This window comes from Eschrichtius robustus, chromosome 11 (assembly GCF_028021215.1).
Source record: "Eschrichtius robustus isolate mEscRob2 chromosome 11, mEscRob2.pri, whole genome shotgun sequence".
Classification (NCBI taxonomy): Eukaryota; Metazoa; Chordata; class Mammalia; order Artiodactyla; family Eschrichtiidae; genus Eschrichtius; species Eschrichtius robustus.
In genome coordinates, this window is record NC_090834.1 from 29072691 (window position 1) to 29087938 (window position 15248).

The following is a 15248-nucleotide window of genomic DNA, read 5'->3' on the forward strand; positions in this document are numbered from 1 at the left end:
ATCAATTACAGGAAAAGATATGCAAAAAATACAAACACATGGAGGCTACACAATACACTACTTAATAACGAAGTGATCACTGAAGAAATCAAAGGGGAAATAAAAAATACCTAGAAACAAATGACAATGGAGAAATGACGACCCAAAACCTATGGGATGCAGCAAATGCAGTGCTAAGAGGGAAGTTTATAGCAATACAAGCCTACCTCAAGAAACAGGAAACATCTCGAATAAACAACCTAACCTTGCACCTGAAGCAATTAGAGAAAGAAGAGCAAAAAAACCCCAAAGCTAGCAGAAGGAAAGAAATCATAAAGATCAGATCAGAAATAAATGAAAAAGAAATGAAGGAAACAATAGCAAAAATCAATGAAACTAAAAGCTGGTTCTTCGAGAAGATAAACAAAATTGATAAACCATTAGCCAGACTCATCAAGAGAAAAAGGGAGAAGACTAAATCAATAGAATTAGAAATGAAAAAGGAGAAGTAACGACTGACACTGCGGAAATACAAACGATCATGAGAGATTACTACAAGCAACTCTATGCCAATAAAATGAACAACCTGGAAGAAATGGACAGATTCTTAGAAATGCACAACCTACCGAGACTGAACCAGAAAGAAATAGAAAATATGAACAGACCAATCACAAGCACTGAAATTGAAACTGTGATTAAAAATCTTCCTACAAACAAAAGCCCAGGACTAGATGGCTTCACGGGCGAATTCTATCAAACATTTAGAGAAGAGCTAACACCTATCCTTCTCAAACTCTTCCAAAATATTGCAGAGGGAGGAACACTACCCAACTCATTCTACGAGGCCACCATCACCCTGATACCAAAACCAGGCAAAGATGTCACAAAGAAAGAAAACTACAGGTCAATATTACTGATGAACATAGATGCAAAAATCCTCAGCAAAATACTAGCAAACAGGGTCATGTACCAAAATGTTCATTGCAGCTCTATTTACAATAGCCAGGACATGGAAGCAACCTAAATGTCCATCGACAGATGAATGGAAAAAGAAGATGTGGCACATATATACAATGGAATATTACTCAGCCATAAAAAGAAATGAAATGGAGGTATTTGTAATGAGGTGGATGGAGTCAGAGTCTGTCATACAGAGTGAAGTAAGTCAGAAAGAGAAAAACAAATACAGTATGCTAACACATATATATGGAATCTAAGGAAAAAAAAAAAAGGCCATGAAGAACCTAGCGGCAAGACGGGAATAAAGACACAGACCTACTAGAGAATGGACTTGAGGATATGGGGAGGGGGTGGGGTGAGATGTGACAGGGTGAGTGAGTGTCATGGACATATATACACTACCAAATGTAAAATAGATAGTTAGTGGGAAGCAGCCGCATAGCGCAGGGAGATCAGCTCGGTGTTTTGTGACCACCTAGAGGGGTGGGATGGGGAGGGTGGGAGGGAGGGAGATGCAAGAGGGAAGAGATATGGGAACATATTGTATATGTATAACTGATTCACATTGTTATAAAGCAGAAGCTAACACACCATTGTAAAGCAATTATACTTCAATAAAGATGTTTAAAAAAAATACTAGCAAACAGAATCCAACAGCACATTAAAAGGATCATACACCATAATCAAGTGGGGTTTATTACAGGAATGCAAGGATTCTTCAATATACCCAAATCAATCAACGTGTTACATCATATTAACAAATTGAAGGAGAAAAACCGTATGATCATCTCAATAGATGCAGAGAAAGCTTTTGACAACATTCAACACCCATTTATGATAAAAGCCCTGCAGAAAGTAGGCATAGGGGGAACTTTCCTCAACATAATAAAGGCCGTATATGACAAACCCACAGCCAACATTGTCCTCAATGGTGAAAAACTGAAACCATTTTCACTAAGATCAGGAACAAGACAAGGTTGCCCACTCTCACCACTATTATTCAACATAGTTTTGGAAGTGTTAGCCACAGCAATCAGAGAAGACAAAGAAATAAAAGGAATCCAAATCGGAAAAGAAGAAGTAAAGCTGTCACTGTTTGCAGATGACATGATACTATACATAGAGAGTCCTAAAACTGCTACCAGAAAACTACTAGAGGTAATCAATGAATTTGGTAAACTAGCGGGATACAAAATTAATGCACAGAAATCTCTTGCATTCCTATATACTAATGATGAAAAATCTGAAAGTGAAATTAAGAAAACACTCCCATTTACCATTGCAACAAAAAGAATAAAATATCTAGGAATAAACCTACCTAAGGAGACAAAAGACCTGTATGCAGAAAATTATAGGACACTGATGAAAGAAATTAAGGATGATACAAATAGATGGAGAGATATACCATGTTCTTGGATTGGAAGAATCAACATTGTGAAAATTACTCTACTACCCAAAGCAATCTACGGATTCAATGCAATCCCTATCAAACTACCACTGACATTTTTCACAGAACTAGAACAAAAAATTTCACAATTTGTTTGGAGACACAAAAGTCCCGAATAGCCAAAACAATCTTGAGAACGAAAAATGGAACCGGAGGAATCAGGCTCCCTGACTTCAGACTATACTACAAAGCTACAGTAATCAAGCCAGTTTGGTACTGGCACAAAAACTGAAATATAGATCAATGGAACAGGATAGAAAGCCCAGAGATATACCCACGCACATATGGTCACCTTATGTTTGATAAAGGAGGCAAGCATATACAGTGGAGAAAAGACAGCCTCTTCAATAAGTGGTGCTGGGAAAATTGGACAGGTACATGTAAAAGTATGAAATTAGAACACTCCCTGACACCATACACAAAAATAAACTCAAAATGGATTAAAGACCTAAGTGTAAAGCCAGACACTATCAAACTCTTAGAGGAAAATATAGGCAGAACACTCTATGACATAAATCACAGCAAGATCCTTTTTGACCCAGCTCCTAGAGAAATGGAAATAAAAACACAAACAAACAAATGGGACCTAATGAAACTTAAAAGCTTTTGCACAGCAAAAGAAACCATAAACAAGACCAAAAGACAACCCTCAGAATGGGAGAAAATATTTGCAAATGAAGCAAGTGACAAAGGATTAATCTCCAAGATTTACAAGCAGCTCATGCAGTTCAATAACAAGAAAACAAACAACCCAATCCAAAAATGGGCAGAACACCTAAATAGACATTTCTCCAAAGAAGATATACAGATGGACAACAGACACATGAAAGAATGCTCAACATCATTAATCATTAGAGAAATGCAAATCAAAACTACAATGAGGTACCATCTCACACTGGTCAGAATGGCCATCATCAAAAAATCTACAAACAATAAATGCTGGAGAGGGTGTGGAGAAAAGGGAACCCTCTTGCACTGTTGGTGGGAATGTAAATTGATACAGCCACTATGGAGAACAGTATGGAGGTTCCTTAAAAAACTAAAAATAGAACTACCATACGACCCAGCAATCCCACTACTGGGCATATACCCTGAGAAAACCATAATTCAAAAAGAGTCATGTACCAAAATGTTCATTGCAGCTCTATTTACAATAGCCAGTACATGGAAGCAACCTAAGTGTCCATCATCGGATGAATGGATAAAGAAGATTTGGCACATATATACAATGGAATATTACTCAGCCATAAAAAGAAATGAAATGGAGGTATTTGTAATGAGGTGGATGGAGTTAGAGTCCGTCATACAGAGTGAAGTAAGTCAGAAAGAGAAAAACAAATACAGTATGCTAACACATATATATGGAATCTAAGGGGGAAAAAAAAAAGCCATGAAGAACCTAGTGGCAAGATGGGAATAAAGACACAGACCTAGTAAAGAGTGGACTTGAGGATATGGGGAGGAGGAGGGGTGAGATGTGACAGGGTGAGAGAGTGTCATGGACATATATACACTACCAAATGTAAAATAGATAGCTTGTGGGAAGCAGCCACATAGCACAGGGAGATCAGCTCGGTGCTATGTGACCGCCTGGGGGGGTGGGATGGGGAGGGTGGGAGGGAGGGAGATGCGGGAGGGAGGAGATATGGGAACGTGTGTATATGTGTAGCTGATTCACTTTGTTATAAAGCAGAAACTAACACACCATTGTGAAGCAATTATACTTCAATAAAGATGTTTAAAAAAAAAAAAACAAGAATCAGAAAACAGATAAAATAGTAGCTGGACTAGCTGGCATAAATGTAATCTGATACTTTTTTCTGCAACTCTGTGCTGCTTCTTCAAGCTCCAAAGCAGAAATTTGGAAGGAAAACTAGTTTAAAGGGCCTTTTAACTGCTATGGTTCTACCACTATAAACAATTACACAAAACATCTTATTTTCTCTGGAGCACTAGAGCTTGAATTTGTCAACACATTACAAAATGCTGACTGAATATCAAACACCAACATATGCTCCTGTTTAAGCATAACATATGGAGAAAAATAGCTGACTTCACTACTATTTTTGATGCTCAGTTACTCTGGTGAAAGTAAATTCTGTCCACTCCTTTGAAAGCTGACTGAAGTTACTTTAAAAAACGGTTCACTATTGCTTATGAATGAGTTTTAATTTGGAATTAGCATTCTATTCAGGGTTAACTCACCTAAATAGAATGTGTGCTGAAGACAAAGAGCTTTTCTGAGATTATATTGAAGTGAACCAGAATGACCCACAGTCTTTTCCACCATTACGCTTGATACCATTGTAGACAGCTTTAATTCTGAGAGCATTTTAAAATTGTTATTAGCCTCCTACTTTTTGATCTTTCTGGTCCTCAGTAACCCCCATTTAAGGCACCCTTTCTGGTTCGTATTCTTGATATTATCATCCCCAAACCATATATCACCTCTAAAATATTGACTTCTCTGAATACCACTGCCTGTCCTTCAGTTTACCTAAATTTTTGGTCCCATTCCAGCAATTATTCACTCTCTCGGCCTCTTTTCTTTTTGCTTTTTGTATTTGTTTTTAAATAGACTTTTAAATGTTAAAATACTTTAGATTTACAGAAAAATTGTGAGAAGAGTACAAAGTGTTCTCATATCCCCCACACCCGGTTTTCCCTAAATTCCTATATTAGTATAGTATATTTGTCACAATTAATGAACCGATATTGATATATTATTATTAACTACAGTCTATACTTTGTTCAGATTTCCTTAGTTTTTACCTAATTTGTTTTCTGCTTCAGGATTCCATACAAGGGTGTCTACTTAGGCTACTCTTGGCTGTGACATTTTCTCAAATTTTCTTGATAATTTTGAGGGGTGCTGGTTTAATATTTTGTAGAAAGTAATTTGTTTGATATTTTCTTCATGATTAAACTAAGGTTATGATTTTTGTGGAGGAAGGCCACAGAGGTAAAGAACTATTCTCATCACATCAAATCAATACATATATATATGTAATATGTATATATTATTAACATGACATTGCTATTGATGTCAACCTTGATCATCTGGATAAAGTAGTGTTTGTTAGTTTTCTCTAATGTAAAGTAAGTTTTTCCCTTTTCCCATACTGTACTTTTTGGAAGTGTGTTAACTACGTCCAGCCCACATTTAAGGAGTAAGGAATTATACTTCATCTCCTTGAATGCAGAGTATCTATATAAATTATTTGGAATTCTTTTGCACTGGAGATTGTCTCTTTTTCTTATTAGTTAATTAATCTATTTAATTATTTCTTTTTATTTATTCAATCAATAATTTGTTAACATCAGTATAAACCCAGGGATACTTATTTTATATTCATTTTATAATTCAAAGCTACATATTTATTTTCTTGCTGAAATTGTTCCAGCTTTGGCTAAAAAAGCTCTTTCAGTTGGTTTATGTGTCCCTTTGACATAATTCCCATTATTTTATTTTCTCTTTTAGTACTTTCTTACTTTCTAACACTACAAGATACTCAAGGCTCATCTTGTATATTTCTTGCCTAGTCCTAGAATTAACTATTTCTCCAGGGTGCCCTGGTTCCTTTTACTAGAGAATGGAAATCAGAAACCAAGATCTGGGAACTACCATAGAGACTTTTGATTTATTGATCTACCACTTTCTCACTATGATCAGCTTCTATTTTTTACTCCCATGTTCTAATTTCCACTCTTCAAATGACTATTTCACACTTTTTTCCTCCTCAAACTTTATAACCTTGATCCATCCCTTTCACTTTTACTTGATGATCTTGCCTCATTTATATTTTGTTGAGAAAATATATGTAAATGAAATCCCCCATATTTTCACTACCCAAGCTACCAATATATTTATCTTTACTCGCACTATTCCACCCCATCCAATACTGAGAATTGAAATGTCTGCATTCTGGAATCTTAAAGCATGAGGAAATAGTAAATTTATTGTTATTCTGTGTGAAAAAATCCACATAATCTCCTTGTTTTCAACATTGTCCTCATCCTTATTTACAACTATTTCTGTGTTTGGTTTCCTTGAGTCAATTACCCCCCAGGTTCACTTTCTCTATGTAATAAAATTCAATTTTCTTGCAGGATGGAGATGAAGCATCATTGATAGAAGGAAAAAAATTGGAGTTCCAACTGTTTCAGTCAATTTCAAACTATAATCTTGAGAAATACCTAGGAACACCACTTCCTGGGCCTTTCTAGGTTCTATGGTTTGAATAAATTCCTTTGGGTTCCATTCTTCCATCTTATCCCTGTTCCCCCATCCCAGTCTGCACCCTATCCCCAATCATTTAGGTTTTACTTTATTCATCCAAATCAGTTACATTTAAAAATATGGTTTTCATACTCCAAAAAAATTATACCCACTGTTTTCTCCTCTCCTTGGTCTGTAAGATTTATAGTTTTTATATTTATTTACTACCATTTTAATGATACGTCGGGAAAGCAATGAAAAAAAACATACATGTTCAAACTGCCACCCTTTATCAAAAGTCTCAAAAGGCAGAGATTTCAAAAATCCTACCTTCTTAGATCAACTCTTTAATTTAATTACATATTTCTTCCCCAATTTCCAGATTTTAACATCATTGTTAGATTAGAATGACTAAAATTTAAAGTTAAAATAACTTTTGTCTTTGGAGCCAAAGACACTTTGATTTGGATCTTAATCTTTCTGTGTACAGTTATATAACATCAAAATTAAAAGTTTAAGCTTAAAAAAAATAGAAATTCTTTTACAGTTCTGTAGGTGAGAAATTCAGTATCAACATGGTGGTAGGGTAACAATTCCAGAAGTTCTATGGGAGATTCCATTCTTGACCTCTTTTACCTTCATCATTCCTTGGCTGCATCATCCCAATCTCTGCCTGTCTTCACATGACCATCTCTCCGGTGTGTGACTTTCTCTGCCTCTCTCCTATAACTACACTTGTGATCACTTCCTCTCAAAATCCTTAACTTAGTTGCATGTACAAAGACTTTTTTTCCCAAATAAGGTAATATTTGCAAGTTCCAGGAATTAGGACTTGATATCTTTGGGTAGCCATTATTCAACCTACTGCAGTAGGTGTGTCACTCAGGGCATTTGCTTTCAAGCAACAGGAATTGACCCTGGTTGTCTTAGAAGAGCAGGAATCTATTGCAGGATGACACTGGCGGCTCATAGTTGATGTAGACCAGAAGGTCAGCTTAGGCAATGATAAATAACAAAGAGGTGTGTGTTCAGAGGCCAAGAAGTGGGTACATTCTGCCCCAGGACAATGAGGGCAATGTCACTGTGAATAAATTATAGTCAACCTTTTTCTTTTGAGTTCCTTGATCAAGATACAAAGTCGTTCTCCAGGGTGTTGGTTAGCTGAGTCTAAGTCACGTTTCAAGTCTCTGCTTCTCAAGGGCTGAAAGATGGGCCACATCCTGCCACAAAGGAGTATTCCCAAATAGAAGAGCAGCTAGATGTTAAACAGTTAAAAAAAGAAAACATCCGGTATAGAGAATAACTATATTCCTCAATTAAAAAATATGAAGAAACAGATACTAAAACCAGTAAGTGGGAATATAGGATAAAATTGCAGGGCTGCTAACTCCATAATTTATATTGTTTTCACTCAGTGATGCTACCTTCTGCTACACCAAAATTCACATTATTTACAGAAGAATTTTGCATTAATAAAGTAATTAATTATATATATTTTCCCTTATTCACAAGATAAAAAATGTCAAAAACTTTAGGAACTAATTTGAATGAGAGGCTCTCCACCTTTGTGGGGTATAAAAACATTCAAACTTCATCCTTCAAATGAATATTAAACAGGAATATTTCAAATCTAATTCTGAAAAATTCTATCTTTTAAATAGTGCTGTCATTACTCAAAGCAATTTTGGGACTCCTATTTTAAAAATTAGCACTAAACTCCCCATATTGCAATTTTATATCTTAAGGACCAACCCATGCATGTTTAAATTATGTTATTATGCCTACTCAAATATTTGTTCTAAATAAAATTCTGGGGAAAAAAAGATGCTTTTAAGAAACGTTTTTTGAGGACTTCCCTGGTAGCACAGTTGTTAAGAATACGCCTGCCAATGCAGGGGACACGTGTTCAATCCCTGGTCCGGGAAGATCCCACATGCTGCAGAGTAACTAAACCCATGCACCACAACCACTGAGCCTGCGTTCTAGAGCCCACGAGCCACAACTACTGAGCCCATGTGCCACAACTACTGAAGCCTGTGCACCCTAGAGCCCACTTGTTGCAACTACTGAGCCTGCGTACTGCAACTACTGAAGCTCACACACCTAGAGTCCATGCTCCGCAACAAGAGAAGCCACCACAGTGAGAAGCCCGTGCACCACACGGAAGAGTTGCCCCCACTTGCCACAATTAGAGAAAGCCCTCATGCAGCAATGAATACCCAATGCAGCCAAAAAAAAAAGAAAAGAAAAGAAAAAAGAAAGAAATGTTTTTTGGCATACATTTTAATCTGCAACAAACTGGTCAAAAATGCTCATTCATTGCTACAGAAACCATTAAATTTGGATTTCTTGTTGTATAAAAAGTTAAAAGAAGAGAAAGACACCAATCTTTATGAAGATAGTCAGGACTTGCTAGCTTTGAAAGAAAAAATCTCTATAGTTAAAGAAACTAAGAGAGTTTATATACCTATTTCAAGATCTTAGAGCTAGTACACAGTCAGAATTTTAATACTGGACTTACACAAAGCCATGCAAATTTTTTAACTTAAAAAAAATAAAGTGGATTTATCTCAGTTTCCTTTACAAAAGACAAGTTCTTTGGTAATACAGCTAAGAAAAAATATGGATTAAAATTTTTTTTCTTTGTTTATTTGTTTGTTTCTCTTACTTAATGCAGATTTGAGAGAATTTCCAAGAAAGAGAGCTTGGAAAGAAGGACACAGATTTCAATAGCAAATAATTCCTTCCTTGTTTTCCAAGAAAAAGCAAAACAAGATTATGATTTAAACCAAATACTTAGTAAAGTATTGAATTACATAAATTTATTCTTTCTATTAAAAAATTTCTTAATTCTAAGTTTAGTTGTTTTAATGAGTATTTCTCATCAATTAAAACACAGCATATGAAAGAGAAAACACTTTTCTCTTATTCATTTAACCATTAAATGACTACTTTTTCAGACTAAATCAGGACACATGATGCAGTTTTGTCAGAACACAGTTTCAAATATTTGAAATTAAGGTTTTCCAGAACATTAAACATACTTAATGTTTACTGTTACATAAATAAGTACTTAATGGCTTGCTACATAAATAACTCAATATTTGCTGTTCCTGCTATCTAAATGTCCAGCCCATTTTTTTTTGTTGTTGGTTTCCACTCATTCTTTACACCCAGCTCACATAATGCCAGCTCTGTGAATCCTTACTCAGCCTTCCTAAACAGAACACTCCCATGATACTTTATAATATTGATGGTCTCTGAGTTATAGTATAATTTTGTATAAGCTTGTGTCACACATCTATGAGTATTTCAAGTATAGAAATCATGTATGATGCAATTTTCTATTCTGAATGCCAAGTATAGCACCTGCTGCAACTTACTAAAATTATCATAAATATTTTTTAAGTGGATATGGGATATCTAAGTGAATGGGTGAGAGAAAAAAAATGAATGATCAAAATTCTACCTGATTTGGGATGGGTAACTGAATATACTGACTCAAGAAGTCAATCATATTTTTCTATTATTAGCTCCAGCTTTTATTTTCTATATGACATGTTAGTTATTAAAGCCAGCTAAATACCTGAGTTTAAAAAGTTCTTACCTCTGAGCTGGGGAGTCCAGGGCTCAGAGTCTGATATTCAAGTGGCAAACATAAGAGCATATTTTACCTCTTAACAAGCTGAAGCCATTCCTTGCTACTTAGAAGATTTTTCCCATCATAACACAAAGACCTTGGAATCTGCAAAGATCTAGGTCATTAAGACTGAAGATTTACCAGGGAAGGAACTATTTTCTTGTTTTTCTAAATATTAAAAACTAATGACCCCTGAAAATTTTTTTCTGAGGTTTTGGACTCACTCTCAGAGGGAGAAGAGTGGTGGGTAAAATTCCTGCCATTGTAATTTTTATGAGAAGTGAAACACAGTTGTTTATTTTTCTAAGTAGATTGGGACCTCTGACATCTTCTGTGTGAACTAGTAACTTCTTTGTAAATATTTATAGACATTATAAAAACCATAAGGAAGGGAGAGAAGATGTACATTTTCTCATCTGATTAAAAAGAAGACTGTGTTACCGAGCAAAGGGATTGTTGCCCAACACACATAAACACCAATACTATGGCTGTATGACTTGCAGTTTTGTTCTGTTTCTTTTGAAAAACAACTCAGTATTCTGTTAAGAATAAGATAGGGCCATTTTCAGCTGGGGTACAAACCCTCCCTTTTCATTCCTTAGTCTTGAGGAATAGTGGGTGATGACCACTCTAGCTTCTTCTTGCTTACATGGGATAAAGGTCTGGGTTTGTGGAATAAAATTGTTTCACATTCTCATGAGTCCTAAGGTGAGGCCAAGGCTTTGGGTCTGGACTTTTATGTTCAGTGAATGTCATATGGGTTGGGGTGTGGGGGCTTAAAGATATGAGACAAACAGCAAATACAGAGCTTGACAAGAAGGATAAATCTTAGCAAGCACAAATCAATGACACCTAGTTTAGGTAATCCCTCAAATATAGACCTTATTCCTAATGGGATCCATGAGAAATACTTCCTAAGAGATCAAATCCAGGCTCTTGTGATGATATTTTTTTGGAACCAAGTAGCCTACCGTCCAATTTTTATATAAGTTGGTTTCAGCTTCTGATGTGGTATTAATATATACACAATAGGAGATACCGGCAACTACATATATGCCTCCGTTTTCTGCTAAAATATAATCTAAAGCAATTCTATTGTCAAATATTATTTTGTCTAAAGAATCTGGAGCCCTCTGCTGGGAGGCTATGGCTTGAGCTGAATCATTAGCCACTATTTCTAAAATAAGAGAAAAAAATCATAAGTATAAGGGGAGACCTTGGGACCATAAGTTTGCAGCTGGCAGCTGCTAGCAGATATTGTTTTGAGAAGGGCTGATCCTTGAGTCTGGTACAGTTCAGAAAATTCAAGTTCTCCATAATACAGGAATATGTCTCAAACCACATCCACGATGGCCACCCCAGCTCTATTTTGGACGCCTGAATCACAGTTACTTCATTTTGATTTGTATTTATTCATTATTTTTTATATTCAAAATTGTAATTAGGTATTACCAAAATAAAGTAACAAACAACTCAAGTTAGATTGCAAAATGAAAGCACCTTATTATTTTAAAGGTGCAAAAGCAAGAAAATACAACATAAACTTATCCACATTTTTAAACAGTTGTCTATGTGATGGGTAAATGCCATTTGAAAACATTTTCAATAGAAAAATGATTTATAAATTAGTTTACAGAAGATCAAAAAATTCAATGTTTAATACCAACTTTAACTATAAATAACTAAAAAGAAAATTGTCCTCTCTCCTGTTTTTGCTTCAACATTTATGCCTTCTGCTCTTTGCCTTTTGAAGAAAATATTGCATGGTAAGGCCACCGTCTTTTTGTACAAGGACAAGGGTCAAGATTTTCTTTAATGTAACCTTTTTCCATACAACTCTGAGTGGAAGAAAAACCAACTTCCCAGAAATTATCTGGTATGTTGGGTGGAATGAAGTGAAATCAGTATCTTGAGCAGGAATCCAACTTCTTTTCTTTTTCTTAGCTGGAAAATCTGCATAATAAATTTCACATTCCTTACATGTGTGTCCAAGCAATTTTCTTCTTTATTCCTCAATATGAGGAAAATTTCATAAGCTAGTCTCTCACCGTCTTCAAAATATGCTCCATAAATGTTTTCTTTTTGACTTTATCTTGTTCCTCACCAGAAGAGTTTGTTTTTGTTTGTTTTGTTTTTTTGTAGTAGTTGACAACTCCTTCTCTTCATCTGCTACTTGGGGGAAGCTATCTGCCAAACAGGATTCATATTCTTCATGTGTAGTCCAATCAAATATATCTTCCAAGCTATCATTCATTTTTCTTTCTCTATTTGAACATTTTTCTCCCTTCTGCTCTTGCTTCTTCATTTTTAAAAGCATAGTTTCACTAACCAACACAAAGTCCATGTCCACCACCTCTTCTCCTGCTAATCTTGACTGACTGCCGTCCTTCATATCTACTACAGTAATATCCATTTTACACTGAGAAAAGTCTGCACCTTGATCTATACTCCACTGGATGTTTTCAAAGGATACATCTTCATTGTTTTGTAGAGACTTTGTTTTAGCAATTCTACATGGATTTAACTGAAGAACTGATGCAAGTTAACATGTTCCATGGACTGACCTGGTTTTTATTTTTATAGGCTCATGAGAACCAGCACCCTTCACATCGTGAAAAAGATTCTCTGTCTCTAAGCTTTTACGTGGACGTAAATGGATTTTAAAGATAGGATTTTCTTCCTTTAATCGTAACAGTGTTTTATTTTCTGAAGATTTACTCAAGGACTGCAAAAGGGACTCCTGTAAACAGAGCTCTTCTGGGGAATCTTTGGTTAACCCATAGCTCCTACTAAAGGCCTTATGGCTTGAGGAAGAGCCCTTTGGAACGGGCTTCAAAGACTCATAGAGAGTCACTTGCTTAAATCTGATTTTAGAGTTCTCACTTCCTTGGCTTTTCTCTTGACACTGAATAGCCGAAAATCAATCAGACAGATCCAGAGGTTCACCCATTACATAGTCTCCATTCATGGAAGAATGACTATCCAGTGGATAAGAAAAAAGCATTTTCTTTATCAAAGGAGGCTTGGGGACAGCTTCATCTTCACTTTCTTCCTCAATTTTCTTCCTTTTGGTTCTGCTTCCCAATGATTTCAGGGGTACCACGTGTTTATCTTTATCAGTAACAGTATCTTTAATGTGATCAATACTATCCTGTTCATTTATGGATTCACTTCCAATTTTATTTATAAGCATCTGCTTATTAGAAGATGACTAGTTAGTGATCTTGTTCACTTCAGCCCCAAGATTATGGTGTGTGAAAAGGACACCATCTTCAGATTTTGATGTAGGTTTCTCTGATCTAGAATTAGAAGTGTTGCTAAAAGGCACTGTTTTCAGATTCCACCCCCCCCCCCCCAGTTTCTAAAAGAGAAGGGGACAAACTTATATCCAAACCTAAACTACTTTTCACATTAGAGGTAGCTCCAAATAGATGAGATCATACTTGATTAGTCAATTCTTCTTGAGGAGGAGTCTTTGAATTAGAATATGAAAATCTTAAACTATCTTCACTATTTCTTCTAGATTCCTCAAAGTGTTGTTTTTTGTGGTCTCCTTCCAGACAATGGTAAATCTCTTCACCAAGAGGGCTCCTAGGGCCTCGAGATTCAGATTTGTCTTGAACACTAAGTCCAACTGTTTCAGCAACAACTATAGCTAAATTATCAGGAGGATAACTGCTTTTTCCATGTGTTTTAGCCATTGGAGCTTGACTCTGATCAGAAGTGTCAGCCACTAGAATTTCACTTTCATTAGCTTTATGTCATAGATGAGTTGAAGACTTTGGGACTTTTCTCATTTTATGTGTACACCCAGAGTGCTCCAATTTAGTATGTGTTTGTTCTACATATTGGACATGGAAGTTCTCCTTTCTTCGTAGTCAGTTAGCACCAGAAAATGAAAAGGTTGTTATTGGTGAATCTGGAATAACATCTTCCTCAGATTCAAGATCAGTTGCTTGATGCTGTTGATCATACTCAATTTTCTGCTGCAGCTGTTCAGAAAGCTTTTTATTTTCTTCCTGTAGAGTAGTCTTTTCATTCACAAGCTCTGCGATAAGTTTAAGGTTCTGCTGCAGAATATTTTCAAACTCTTGCTGTTTCTTCCACATATGATCTTCAGTTACAGCACAGTGATCACATAATCCTGCTCTTAATAGGTTTTCTAAAACTTTAATGGTTTCATAAAGGACTTTCTCTTGCTCTCTCAGCTGTTGATTTTTGGTGAAGAGTTCTTCTAGTCTGCATCTAAAATTCATCGCTTTTTCAGTTTGGTTACTTTTATTGTATATTTTGTACTTCTTTATCATGATATGCCTTTAGTTTTGTCCAAAGATCCTTAAAGTTATTAGATACATCAGCAGAACTAGAGCTTCCACAACTGCTTCTGGAGATGTTCATCTTGCTTAATATGCTCCACACTTCTACTGCTTAATGACCTTTTCTGCTACATTATATAGGTCTGAAGTTGTTTTTGGCCAGTTTAAATACCCAAGGTCACACTGCTAAGACATTTCTATGTCATGGCTGGAACTCAAGTTGTGATGCCAATGGACTCCAAATACTTGGCTTGCAAGCTGCCTTGAGATTTTTGAAAGCCCCAGCAAGGAAGCGAGCATATTCTGGGGCTGGGAGGAGACAGCCATTTGCTTTTCTCCTCATTCCCTCACTATACTGCCAAACCGCCAGGGGCCAAGCCATGCCCCCGGGGCAGCTGCACTTTCCAGGGCTCAGGGAGGGCCCAAGGGCTGCCGGCCCTGCTCACCCTACCTGGGCTTCCCATTTTTATTTTTATTTTTATATTTTTTCTTTTATTTATGTTTTTATACAGCAGGTTCTTATTAGTCATCCATTTTATACACATCAGTGTATACATGTCAATCCCAATCTCCCATTTCATCACACCACCACCCCCACCACCCGCCACTTTCTCCCCTTGGTGTCCATACGTTTGTTCTCTACATCTGTGTCTCAATTTCTGCCCTGCAAACTGGTTCATCTGTACC

The 15248-nt window shown here is 36.2% G+C and overlaps 1 pseudogene; it reads right to left on the bottom strand.

Moving 5' to 3' along the window:
• Nucleotides 1-11962: 11962 nt before the first annotated feature.
• Nucleotides 11963-14643, bottom strand: LOC137772166 (DNA endonuclease RBBP8-like; annotated as a pseudogene).
• Between the last annotated feature and the right edge of the window lie 605 nt (nucleotides 14644-15248).